Raw genomic sequence first — 12,421 nt, 5'->3', positions numbered from 1 at the left:
CTAAATAAGCGGTGGATTATTCATGCCTCCCCTTTTTGGAACATATAGGGTAGCTTCTTGACGTTGGCATGGTATTTGTAAACTGTCATGGTGCTGGTGGGAGTGTAGCAGTGAGAACGACCAGAGATCACTCTTGTAGCCTTCTTGGTTTTGATGGGTTTTAGCCAGCTTCTTTACTGCGACCTGTTTTAGCAGCAAGGTCTTTATGACCTGTATCTTGTGCTGATCCTCCTATCTTATCCTGTGACTTAGAATGCCTTAACTTCCTGGGAATGCAGCCCAGCAAGTCTCAACCTTATTTTACCCAGCCCCTATTCAAGACAGAGTTGCTCTGGCTCAAACACCTCTGACAAGGTGAGGTCAGAGCCCTGGCATCGGAAAGTGGTTGACTTGCAGGTTGGTAAGAAGAATTTACTGACAGCAGTATAGATTTGAAAAGGAAAGTTTTATTAGCTACAAAGTACACTGCAGAAAAGTGCAGCCAGGCGCATCAGCAAGAGAACTGAGCACGCCATGGTGGATTTTCCTTAGGGATATTTATGGACCTTAAAGCGAGAGTTTAAGGGTAATTTAGACCATATTAGTGCACATAGGTCATGATTATTGACTACATTTGCAGACATTTTGGTGTCTTAATGTCAGCAAGGGTTGCACAATGAGTTTCAACGTGCATGCATTCTGGAGATGTATAGAAATTCTAGTTATTTATAAATTTTTCGGAAAGAGGCCTGGAACCAGATGCTGACTTTAGGTAACAGGGAAGGCTAATTACTTCTAAATGCCTCAGATAAGGAGTTTTGTCTCTGGATGGCCTGCTTGATGGTCACCAGATAATCTTTGTTCTTCTCAGTGATTACAGCTCACTGTAGCCTTGACTTCCCTGGCTCAAGCAATCCTCCCCCCTCAGCCTTCTGAGTAGCTGGAACCACAGGCATGTGCCACCATAGTTTTTGTGGAGACGGGGTCTCGCCATGTTGCCCAGGCTGGTCTTGAATTCCTGGGCTGAAGCAATCTGCCTGCCTTGGCCTCCCAAAATGTTAATATTATAGGTATGAGCCACTGTGCCTGGCTCATTTCTCATCTTTTAAAGTAGGGTTGACTTTTTATTATTGAGTTTTCTGAGTTCTCTACATATTCTGGATTCAAGTCCTTTATCAGATATAAGTTTTGCAAAAAAAAAAAAAAAAAAAGTCTCTCCATTTGTGGCTTTTCTTTTCGTTCTTTCAACAGTGTCTTTTGAAGAGAAGTTCTTCAAGTTCTTTTGAAGAGAAGTCCAAGTTACTGATTTTTTCTTTTACGAGCTGTACTTTTGGTGTCATATGTAAGAAATCGTGGCCTAACCCAAGCTCACAAATGTTTTATCCTAGAAGTTTTACAGTTTTAGGTTTTACGTTTATGTCTATGATCCATTTTGAATTAATTTTTATGGGGTGTGAAGTATAGATTGAGATTCATTTTTTTGCACCTGGATGTCTAATTGTTCCATCTCCATTCCTTAAATACACTGTACTTTTTCCATTGAATAATTTTTTTTTTTTTTACAGCCCAGAAGTCCTTTATTTTTTTTTTAACACCTATTATGCCATGAATTCATAGGGAATAGGTTCCAGCAGCTCATGCGCCTTCCCATTGGTTCTCACAAAGTGCGCTTCTCTGGGTGGAGCAGGCTGGCACTTTAGTTGAACCCAGGTACCTTTCTCTTTGGCTTCTTTCTTTTTCTGATCATTTTCCTTCACGCGTTTCAGGAAGCTGTCTTAGCTCTTAGAGTGCTTAATGTGCTCAATACGCACATTAATTCTCTTGGCAAGAAACTTGCCCTTAACTTGTTTGTTTACAACAATGCCAACAGCATGCTGGGTAACACTGTAGACTCTTCCAGTTTTGCCATGGTAACACTTGTGGGGCATTCCTTTTTGAACAGTACCCATTCCCTTGATGTCTACAATATCACCTTTCTTATAGATTCGCATATACGTGGCCAAAGGAACAACTCCATGTTTTCTAAAAGGCCTAGAGAACATATACCGGGTGCCTCCCCTCTTTCCCTTTGTGTTCATCATTTTGGCGAATTACTGGAAGATGGCGGTTCCGGCCGAAAGGTCCATTGAATTATTTTTGTTTGTCAAAAATCAATTGACCATATACGTATGTAACAGGACTGCTAGATTTGTACGACTGCTGCCACAGCAACAGACCAATACACTGACAGCAAGGTTTGCAGCAGAGAAAGAGTTTAATAATTCCAAAGCACCAAACAAGCAAACAGGAGGAATTCTCAAGCCTCAAATCCATTTTCTCTAGGTTTTCTGGGCAAAGGTTTTTAAGGGGATCATGGAGGGTGAGGGGCTAGAAAACTGGGGTCATTAATTGGTTGGAGTAAAGTGAATGAAATAATCAGAATGTGTTGACCCGGTGCAGTGGCTTACGCCTGTAGTCCCAGCGCTTTGGGAGGCTGAGACGGGCAGATCACCTGAGGTCAGGAGTTCAAGACCTGCCTGGACGACATGGTGAAACCCCGTCTCTACTAAAAATACAAAAGTTAGCTGGGCATGGTGGTGCGTGCCTATAGTCCCAGCTACTCAAGAGGCTGAAGCAGGAGAATCACTTGAACCCAGGAGCAGGAGGTTGCAGTGAGCTGAGACTGCACCATTGCACTCCAGCCTGGGTGACAGAGTGAGACACTGTCTCAAAATAATAATAATAATAATAATAATAATAATAATAATAATAATCAGGATGTGGAAACTGCATTATTCCATGAATCAGCTTTCTGCTGGGCCCCTCAGAACAGCTGGTATGGATAGTTTTGTTGTATGCAAAACCCAAAGGAGAAACTCCATGGAAAACTTACCATCTCACAAGGCCTTAGATTTCATCTACAGAATGGAAAGAGAACAGTCTTGTGACAAGGACTACCAATATCCTGGGGTAGTAAGCAAAGAGCAGCCACAAGGAAGTGGGCCAAAGAGCGAGCTGGCTTAATGATCACTGCTAACTGTGCTGCAAGCCTAGTTGAATTTTTTCCTCTCTTAATCGATTTTATAAAGTTTTCTTGGGGACAGTTGCATGCATGGATCTATTTCTGGGCTCTTTATTCTATTCCATTAATCTATATGTCTCTCCTTTCTCCAATATCACACTGTGTTGACTACCGTATCTTTATGTAAAATGTAGAAAGGTAGGGTGGGTTCGCCAACATTATTCTTCTTTTTCAAAATTGTTTTAACTATTCTGGTTCTTTTGCCTTTTGCCTTTTTTTTTTTTTTTTTTTTTTTGAGACAAGGTCTGGCTCTGTCACCCAGGCTGGAGTGGGGTGGCTCAATCTCAGCTCCCTGAAACCTCCTCCTCCCGGGCTCAAGCCATTCTTCCACCTCACCCTCCCAAATAGCTGATTTTTTTTTTTTTTGGACGGAGTTTTGCTCTTGTTGCCCAGGCTAGAGTGCAATGCCTCGATCTCAGCTCACTACAACCTCTGCTCCCTGGGTTCAAGTGATTCTCCTGCCTCAGCCTACCGTGTAGCTGGGATTATAGGCATGTGCCACCACGCTCAGCTAATTTTGTATTTTTAGTAGAGGCGGGGTTTCTCCATGTTGGTCAGGCTGGTCTCAAATTCCCGACCTCAGGTGATCCACTCGCCTCGGCCTCCCAAAGTGCTGGGGTTACAGGCATGAGCCGCTGTGCCTGGCCTTTTGTTTGTTTGTTTGTTTGTTTTTTGAGGCAGAGTCTCACTCTGTCACCCAAGCAGGAATGCATTGGTGTGTTCTCGTGTTACTGCAGCCTCCGCCACCCAGGTTCAAGTGATTTTCATGTCTCAGCCTCCCAAGTAGCTGGGATTACAGGGTGTACCACCACTCTTGGCTAATTTTTGTATTTTTAGTAGAGACAGGGTTTCACCATGTTGGCCAGGCTGGTCTCAAACTCGTGAGCTCAAGAAATCCACCCATCTTGACCTCACAAAATGCTGGGATTACAGGTGTGAGCCACCATGCCTGACCCAATATATATATTTTTTATTTATTTATTTATTTATTTATTTATTTATTTATTTATTTATTTATTTATTGTATAAAACATTTAATTTATTGGTCTTTGTGTGGAATTAGATGCATCGCCAGTATATTACAACTGAGCCATTAATTTTGTAGCTTCACCAACATTAACTGGTTTGCTTTCATGACACTGCTGAGGAATCGATTCTTTCTATAGATGTTCAAGAGAAAGGCCTTCTGAGAAATGTGCAAGTTCCTTTTGTACATTTACAAAAGCTTTATTTACTCTGTTAGCTTTTTCATCATTCATAATGTTTATCTTCTTAAGATTAGTGGTGGTCGGGAATGATGGCTCACGCCTGTAATCCTAGCACTTTGGGAGGCCAAGGCAAGTGGATCACCTGAGGTCAGGAGTTCAAGACAAGCCTTGTCAACCTGGTGAAACCCCATCTCTACTAAAAATACAAAAATTAGCCAGGCGTGATGGCAGGTGCCTATAATCCCAGCTACATAGGAGGCTGAGGCAGGAAAATCGCTTGAATCCGGGAGGCAGAGGTTGCAGTGAGCCAAGATTGCGCCATTGCACTCCAGCCTGGGTGACAAGAGCGAAACTCTGTCTCAAAAAAAACAAAAAAAAAAAAACAAGATTAGTGGTAACTGGTTTTGCTTTGTTTTTAGCCTTAAAGTTTTTTTTGGCTGGCTATGTGAAATACATTCCTGGATTTCTGCGCTCTTAATTTGTTCTTGGCCCTTGTCAGGAATTTAATACTTGCATGCAGCTTCTTAAGCTCCAGTTGACACCATCTGTTTTTTTGGGTTTTGGTATTTTGTTTTGTTTTTTTTTTTTTTGAGATGGAGTCTTGCTCTGTCACCCAGGCTGGAGTGCAGTGGCACTATCTTGGCTCACTACAACCTCTGCCTCCCAGGTTCATGCAATTCTCCTGCCTTAGCCTCACAAGTAGCTGGGATTACCGCCACACACCACCACACCCGGCTATTTTTTGTATTTTTAGTAGACAGGATTTCACCATGTTAGCCAGGATGGTCTCCATCTCCTGACCTTGTGATATGCCCGCCTCAGCCTCCAAAAGTGCTGGGATTACAGGCGTGAGCCACCGCTTCCGGCCTGGCCCAATCTGTATTTTAGAATCAGCATACAGACTCCATTTTTCTGCAAGGGACCACAGGCTTACAGGGGCTCCCCGATCAGAATCCACACCAGTGTTCGTGATTTATCCAGAGGTAGTTCTAGTATAGGGTGAAGGAAATCAAAATATTTTACCCCAAAATATATTTCTTTGACATATTTTGAAATGGTTGCTGCAGGGCCAGCCAACAGACGGGTCCTTGCAAAGCTATTTTTTTCTGGGGAAAATTTGCATCTGTAGACAATCTCTACTAATGCAGCCAGGCCTTCCTTTTCTAGAAATTTTCCATGTCTAAGAGAGATTAACTGAGTCTGACACCTTGAAAGGTCTGAAAAAAGACCTTTGCCATATGTTTATTGCAGCACTATTCACAATAGCAAAGACATGGAATCAACCCAAATGCCCATCAGTGATACACTGGATAAAGAAAATGTGGTACACATACACCATGGAATACTATGCAACCACAAAAAAAAACAAGATCATGTCGTTTGCAGGGACATAGATGGAACTGGAAGCCATTATCCTCAGCAAACTTATGCAGGAACTGAAAACCAAACACCATATGTTCTCACTTATAAGTGGGAGCTGAACAGTGAGAACACATGGACACAGGGAGGGGAACAACACACACCGGGGTCTGTCAAGAGGTGGTGTTGGGGTAGGGAGAGCATTAGGAAAAATAGCTAATGCATGCTGAGCTGAATACCTATGTGATGGGTTGATAGGTGCAGCAAACAACCATGGCACACGTTTACCTATGTAACAAAACTGCACATCCTGCACATGCATCCTGAAACTTAAAATAAAAATAAAAATTTAAATAAAAAAAAAAAGACTTTTTTACCATCTATCCTCTCTGAGGACTGCTACCTGTGAGGCCTCATCTATATAACAAAGCCATCTTTGCAAGCCAGGCCTCTTTCTTTCTCCCTTTCACACCACGTCTTGCTACTAAACATGATTTACCAACATAAACTGTTTGGGGCCATACTCTTAGCCCGCATTCTTTTTGTAACCTCAAGATGGTATATAAGTTTCTATATCTTATTGTTTGGTTGAGTCTTCATTCCGAAGGCTCCCGTGTAAATACATTAAGTAAATTTGTATGTCTTTCCTCCTATTAATCAATTTGCCTCATGTCAGTAGTTTTTCAGTGAACTTTTAGGGGCCAATGGTCATGACCCCCACCAGGGTGATGGGAAAGTGCACGGTTCTAGAACCAGACTGCTCAGTCTCAAATGCTAACTCTAATTCTTACTAAAACTTGGGAAAGTTACCCGACATCCCTGTGCCTCAATTTCCTGTTCTGCAAAATGGAGAAAATGTAATACCTATTTCATAGGATCCTTGTGAGGACTGCATTAACACATGAAAAATAGAAGAGAGCCTGGCATGTAGTAAGCCCGTGATACGTGTCAACTATTATTTGCCTGATTTTTACCTATCTCAGTTTTTCTCCTTCTCTTCGTACCCCTGATAAATCTGCAACTGTTGAATGGCTGATTTTTCTTTTGAGGACACTTCTTAGGCTTTTAAGTCATTTAATAGTCAGCTTACCACATTGCCATGGCCTCCCTGGAAGATCAATATACAGATGGCCTCCAACTTATGATGGTTCAACTTACAATTTTTAGACTTTACAATAATATCAATTTGATATACATTCAGTAGAAACTGTACTTTTCCCAGGCTAGCCATATGTGGTACTATACTCTCTCAAGATCCTGGGTAGCAACGATCAAGAGGGTAAAAAACTGGTAGGCTACAGTGTACTGTGTTGCCGGTGTTTGCGGATATTGTGTTTTATGCTTTCACAACTCATTATGTCTGCAAAATGCCCATTTGTGTCTCCTGCCTCTGGTGAGAAGAAGAGGAAGGCAATTACCCTTGAGATGGAACTCAAGATCTTAATTCCTCAGCATGAAGGTGGTAAGGCAGTAATGGCCATCTCAGGCTAGTTAGGACTTTCACATTCCATAATTTCCACCTTCTTAAAGGAAAGAAGTGCATAAGTGACGTAGTGAAATGATCAGCCTTGGTTAAATCCACTGTCATCACGAAGAAAAGAGGTGAGCTGACTGATGATATGGAAAAATTACTTGTCATGTGGATGGAAGACCAGATACAGAAGCACATGCCACTTAGCCCTCTGATGATCCAGGCTAAGGCAAGAAGACTTTTCAATACTTTAAAAGAGCGTGCTGATGATCTTTTGGATATGTAAAAGTTTATAGCAGGTCATGGGTAGTTCCAACACTTCAAAAGTTGTCATCATTTTCATAATGCGGAGGTCAGCAGTGAGGCCACAATTGCAGATACTAAATGTGCCAAAGCTTTTAAAGAAGAGCTGTGTAAGATAATTGTGAATAAGAAATACTAGTGAGAGCAAATATTTAATGTCAATGAAACAAGCTTATTCTGGAAGCGTATCCTGGAGCATCCATACATTCATCAAGAGTACAGGAAGATGCCAGGATTCAAGGCATTCAAAGACCTTATAATGCTGTTTTTGGGTGGAAATGTTGCATGGTTCAAATTCTCCTCTTGGAGAACCCTAGAGCATTCAAGAATGTGAATAAGCATATACTTCCTTTTTATTATTGCCATAACAAGAAAGCCTGGATTACAAGCCTTGAAAACAAGTCGGCATTGTTTTCAGACTAGTTTTAAACTGTGTTATGCTATTGACAAGAGGATATTGTAGGCAAAACAACATCTGATTCAAGATTCTTCTGATCTTAGACAATGTTCCAGGGCACCCACAGCATATCATCGACACGCATCCTGATGTAAAGGTTGTGTATTGTCGCTGAACACAATTACACTCATTCAGCCAAAGAACCAAGGTGCAATAGCTGCATTCAAAGCATACTATTTATGCCAAATGTTCACATAGGCTGTTGAAGCAATGGAATCTGGCCAGACTCTCCAAGAGTTTTGGAAAGGTTTTAACATTCTAAATACTATCTGGAACATTGCTTCAGCTTGGGAAGAAGTCACACAGCAATGCATGAACGGCATTTGGAAGAAAGTTTAAAAGACATATGTTGAACACATTCAAAGGCTTTAACAAAAATTCTGCTGTTGATGAAATAGTAAGTAACAAGATATTAGTGCTTGGGAAACAGCTAGAATTAGACATAAATAAAGAGGATATTCATGAGCTTGTTGGCATTGAGGCTGAAGAGCTTTCTAATGAGGAACTGATCAAACTGGAGGAAGAAATAAGTGAAGAAGCTGAGGCAGAAGAAGAAGAAGTTATACCTGAGGCACCAAGAGCAGTCACAGCAAAGAAACTGGAGGAGGCGTTTGCTACTATCAGCAGTGGGGTATTAAATCTTAGAAGAAATGGGTATCAGTGGATCCATTTTCCACATAATCTTTACTGAAGATTTGTAAGAACTGACAGTGAGTTACAATATGCTCTAGCTTGCTATACAGAAATACATAATGAAAAGAAGAAACAAACTTTACAGTCAAAACTTAGTATCTTCCTGAAGAACAGGATGCCTGCTAAACCAACAATAAGTGTCCATGCCTCAGTGCCTTCTGCCAGCTATTCTCAACCCTCATCAGAAGAGAGAGAAATTATCACCTTGTCACTGTAGCATCCCTATCATCCAGCAATTAATTTTAGTTCAATGCTTCAAACATTCTTCAAGCCCAATGTGCTTTCAGCTATGCACATTAATGGTGAGGACCCATACAAGCATTCTTTCACTTTCAGTACAGTATTCATAAATTACATGAGCTAGGCCAGGTGCGGTGGCTCACACCTGTAATCTGAGCACTTTGAGAGGCCATGGTGGGCGGATCACTTGAGGCCAGGAGTTCGAGACCAGCCTGGCCAACATGGTGAAAACCTATCTCTACTAAAAATACAAAAATAAGCTGAGCATAATGGTGTGTTCCTGTAATCCCAGCTACTTGGGATGCTGAGGCAGGAGAATCGTTTGAACCTAGGAGGCAGAGGTTGCAGTAAGTCAAGATCGCGCCACTGCACTACAGCCTGGGCAACAGAGTGAGACTCTGTCTTAACAAAAACATAAAAAATAAAAAATTACAGGAGATATTCCACACTTTATTATAAAATAGGCTTTGGATTACATGATATTGCCCAACTATAGGCTAATATCTGAGCACAGTTAAGACAAGCAGGCTAAGCTACAATGTTTGGTAGTTTAGGTGAATTAAATGCATTTTTTACTTATGATGGATTTATCAGGACATAACTTCATTTTAAGTCAAGGAGCATCTGGATAGATTTTTTTTTCACCTTAGTTATTCATTCTCAATAATTACATATTACAGAAAATCTGCTTTGTGAGTTATACAATTTGGCTGGTAGTGAAAGGTGACCAGCTGAGTTTTGATTACCGTGTCCCACACCACCACACTAAAGGCCAAGGTACAGGTATGACCCCAGAATTGTCTGACAAGCAAGGCCTGTGCTTCTCCTATTGGACTCATTCCATTCTTCCTCCATTAGCTTGGGATATCCCCAATGGAGGGGACTTGATCTGTCTGGTTCCATCAGGGAATCCTCAATATTGGAAACTCCTTCTTTCATAGGACCAGGAGTTGTCCAAGAGTAAGGTCTCAGTGCTTCAAATCCACCAGAGATTTCCCAGAAAGGCATTTCTACCTGTCCCACTGGAATGGGATCATTGAAGAGTGGGGCCTATGTCTACTCCGAGGCTGAATACTTTTTTTCTAAATACTTTAATATTTTTACCACTGTCAGCATAAAACAATCAAGAGGCTCAGACTCTAATCTAAAGAGAGTTTATTCAAGCACAAAGTGTAAGGACTGCTGCCTGGGAAGCACAGACTCCAAAGAATGAAAGAAAGTCAGTGTTCTGAAGTGTAGAAGTTTGGAATTGTTTACATAGATAAAGTTTAGGGAAACTTAACAGAATTTCAGCATCTTTCTGTTTTTGTTTTGTTTTGTTTAGAAACACCCTGTTGCCCAGGCTGGAGTGCAGTGATGCAATCATAGCTCACAACGGCCTCGAATTCCTGGGCTCAAGCCATCCTCCCGCATCAGACTCCCAAGTAGCTGGGATTACAGGTATGCACCACCATGCTTGGCTTCAACATCTTTCTATATAAGGCTTAATGCATAGTTACAATGATTCTATTAGCCAAAGGGGACTTTTTCATTTGGGAAAGGTATTGTTAACATCCCACAGTGAAGATGTAAATCATGGAGTATTTTGCACCATCTGGTCTCAGTTATGTACAGGACAATGAAAGAGGCAGTTACTCTACAACATTTTGTGATTTGTGATTGGAAGTGGAGAGATCTGGTCTCTGATCTCTCCTAGTCATTTGCAGAATAAGAACAGTGAGGAAGAGAGTTAATATAATCTAAGAAACAGAATGGTAATCATGCTATGTGACTCAGTCTCCAGGGCTTATGGCAAAATAAATTTAGATGGTCCTGAAACTTTATTTTCTTTCACACCATCATAGTTCTAAAATGGATTGCTTTTCCCTGACTTCTTTTTTTTTTTTTGAAATGGAGTTTCACTCTTTCACCCAGGCTAGAGTGCAGTGGCGTGATCTTGATTCACTGCAACCTCCACCCCCCGGGTTCAAGCAATTCTCCTGCCTTATCCTCCTGAGTAGCTGGGATTATAGGTGCCCACCACCACACCCAGCTAATTTTTTTTATTTTTAGTAGAGATGGGGTTTTGCCATGTTGGCCAGGCTGGTCTCGAACTCCTGACCTCAGGTGATCCACCCACCTCGGCCTCCCAAAGTGCTGGGATTACAGGCGTAAGCCACCACGTCCAACATTTCCTGCCTTCTTGAGAAGAATTCACTGAGTATCATTTAACCTTTCTTTGATAATTGAAAGCTATAGTCATATACACCAATGGCTGTAGAGTGATGTCATGATTGGGGCCATGTAAGGCATGCAGGTTGTTTATGCTGAAGGAAACCAAAAATATGCCACCCCAAAATATACTTCTTTGGCATATTTTGAGATGGCTATTCTGAGGGGCTGCAAACACGAGAATAGTCCTGAAAAACTGTCTTTTGTGGGGGAGACTTGCATCTGTAGAGGAAATCAACATTAGTGGAGTGAAGTAAACAGCAGATGCAAACAGGCTTTCTCTGAAGCCCCCTAATCCAAATTTAGGAAAGGCTGACTCACATGAAAAGGAGAGCAAAGGTCTGGTAGACTCCTTACCCCAGGCTGCCACCTATTTTTTCTGAGAGCTGCTACCTTTTGGAGTTTTATCTGCATAAAAAGACAGCCTTTCCCTGCCTTGCTTTCTTCGCTTCATTGTTCCATAACCCGTGAGGCTACCTCCATCCCAAGAGTCCCCAAACCCCTATCATTTCTGTAATCTCTGAATAGTATTAAAACTTCAGCCATCTGACCCCTCCTTTGAGTCTCATACTGTGTGTATAGCTCCTATGATCATATGCACATTAAGTTTGTATACCTTTTTCTCCTATTGGTCTATCTTTTGTTATAGAGGTATCCCAGCTAAGAAGTTATGAGGATTGAGAAAATAAATTATATTTTTTCTCCCTTTCAATACCCTGCTGTAAGCTGAAAATAAAATTCTTTTTTTTTTTTTTTTTCAAGACAGAGTCTCGCTCTGTCGCCCAGGCAGGAGTGCAATGGCACAATCTTGGCTCATTGCAACCTCCACATCCCAGGTTCAAGCGATTCTTGTGCCTCAGCTTCCTGAGTAGCTGGGATTACAGACATGCACCACCACGCCTGGCTAATTTTTGTATTTTTAGTAGAGACGAGGTTTCACCATGTTGGCTGGGCTGGTCTCGAACTCCTGACCTCAAGTGATCCACCTGCCTTGGCCTCCCAAAATGCTGGGATTACAGGTGTGAGCCACTGTGCCCGGCCTGACATATTTTTAAATGGCCTTGCAAAGCTGTCTCTTGTGGAGAAAATCTATATTCTGTAGAGAACTCCCTCTCCTTTCCAAGTTTTTTCCTGATCCAGGAAAGAATTAACTAAGAGTCTGGCACATCTTAAGCCCTCATAAAAGACATTTACTATCTATTCTACAAATAAGAACTTTGGTCTCCACAACCCGTTAGGCCAGGTTGCACTGCGTTAGGGCATTCTTGCATTGCTATAAAGAAATACCTGGCCAGGTGCAGTGACTCATGCCTGTAATCCCAGTACTTTGGGAGGCCAAAGCAGGTGGATCACTTGAGGTCAGGAGTTCGAGACCAGCCTGGCCAACATGGTGAGATCCCGTCTTTATGAAAAATACAAAAGTTAGCTGGGCATGGTGG

General features: G+C 41.7%; 1 pseudogene; it reads right to left on the bottom strand.

Moving 5' to 3' along the window:
* Positions 1-1,577: 1,577 nt before the first annotated feature.
* LOC131381388 (large ribosomal subunit protein eL21-like) lies at positions 1,578-2,063 on the bottom strand (annotated as a pseudogene).
* Between the last annotated feature and the right edge of the window lie 10,358 nt (positions 2,064-12,421).

This window comes from Hylobates moloch, unplaced genomic scaffold (assembly GCF_009828535.3).
Source record: "Hylobates moloch isolate HMO894 unplaced genomic scaffold, HMol_V3 SCAFFOLD_15, whole genome shotgun sequence".
NCBI classification, from domain to species: domain Eukaryota; kingdom Metazoa; phylum Chordata; class Mammalia; order Primates; family Hylobatidae; genus Hylobates; species Hylobates moloch.
The sequence above is the reverse complement of the archived record's forward strand: the minus strand, read 5'-3'. Positions and strand labels throughout refer to the sequence as shown.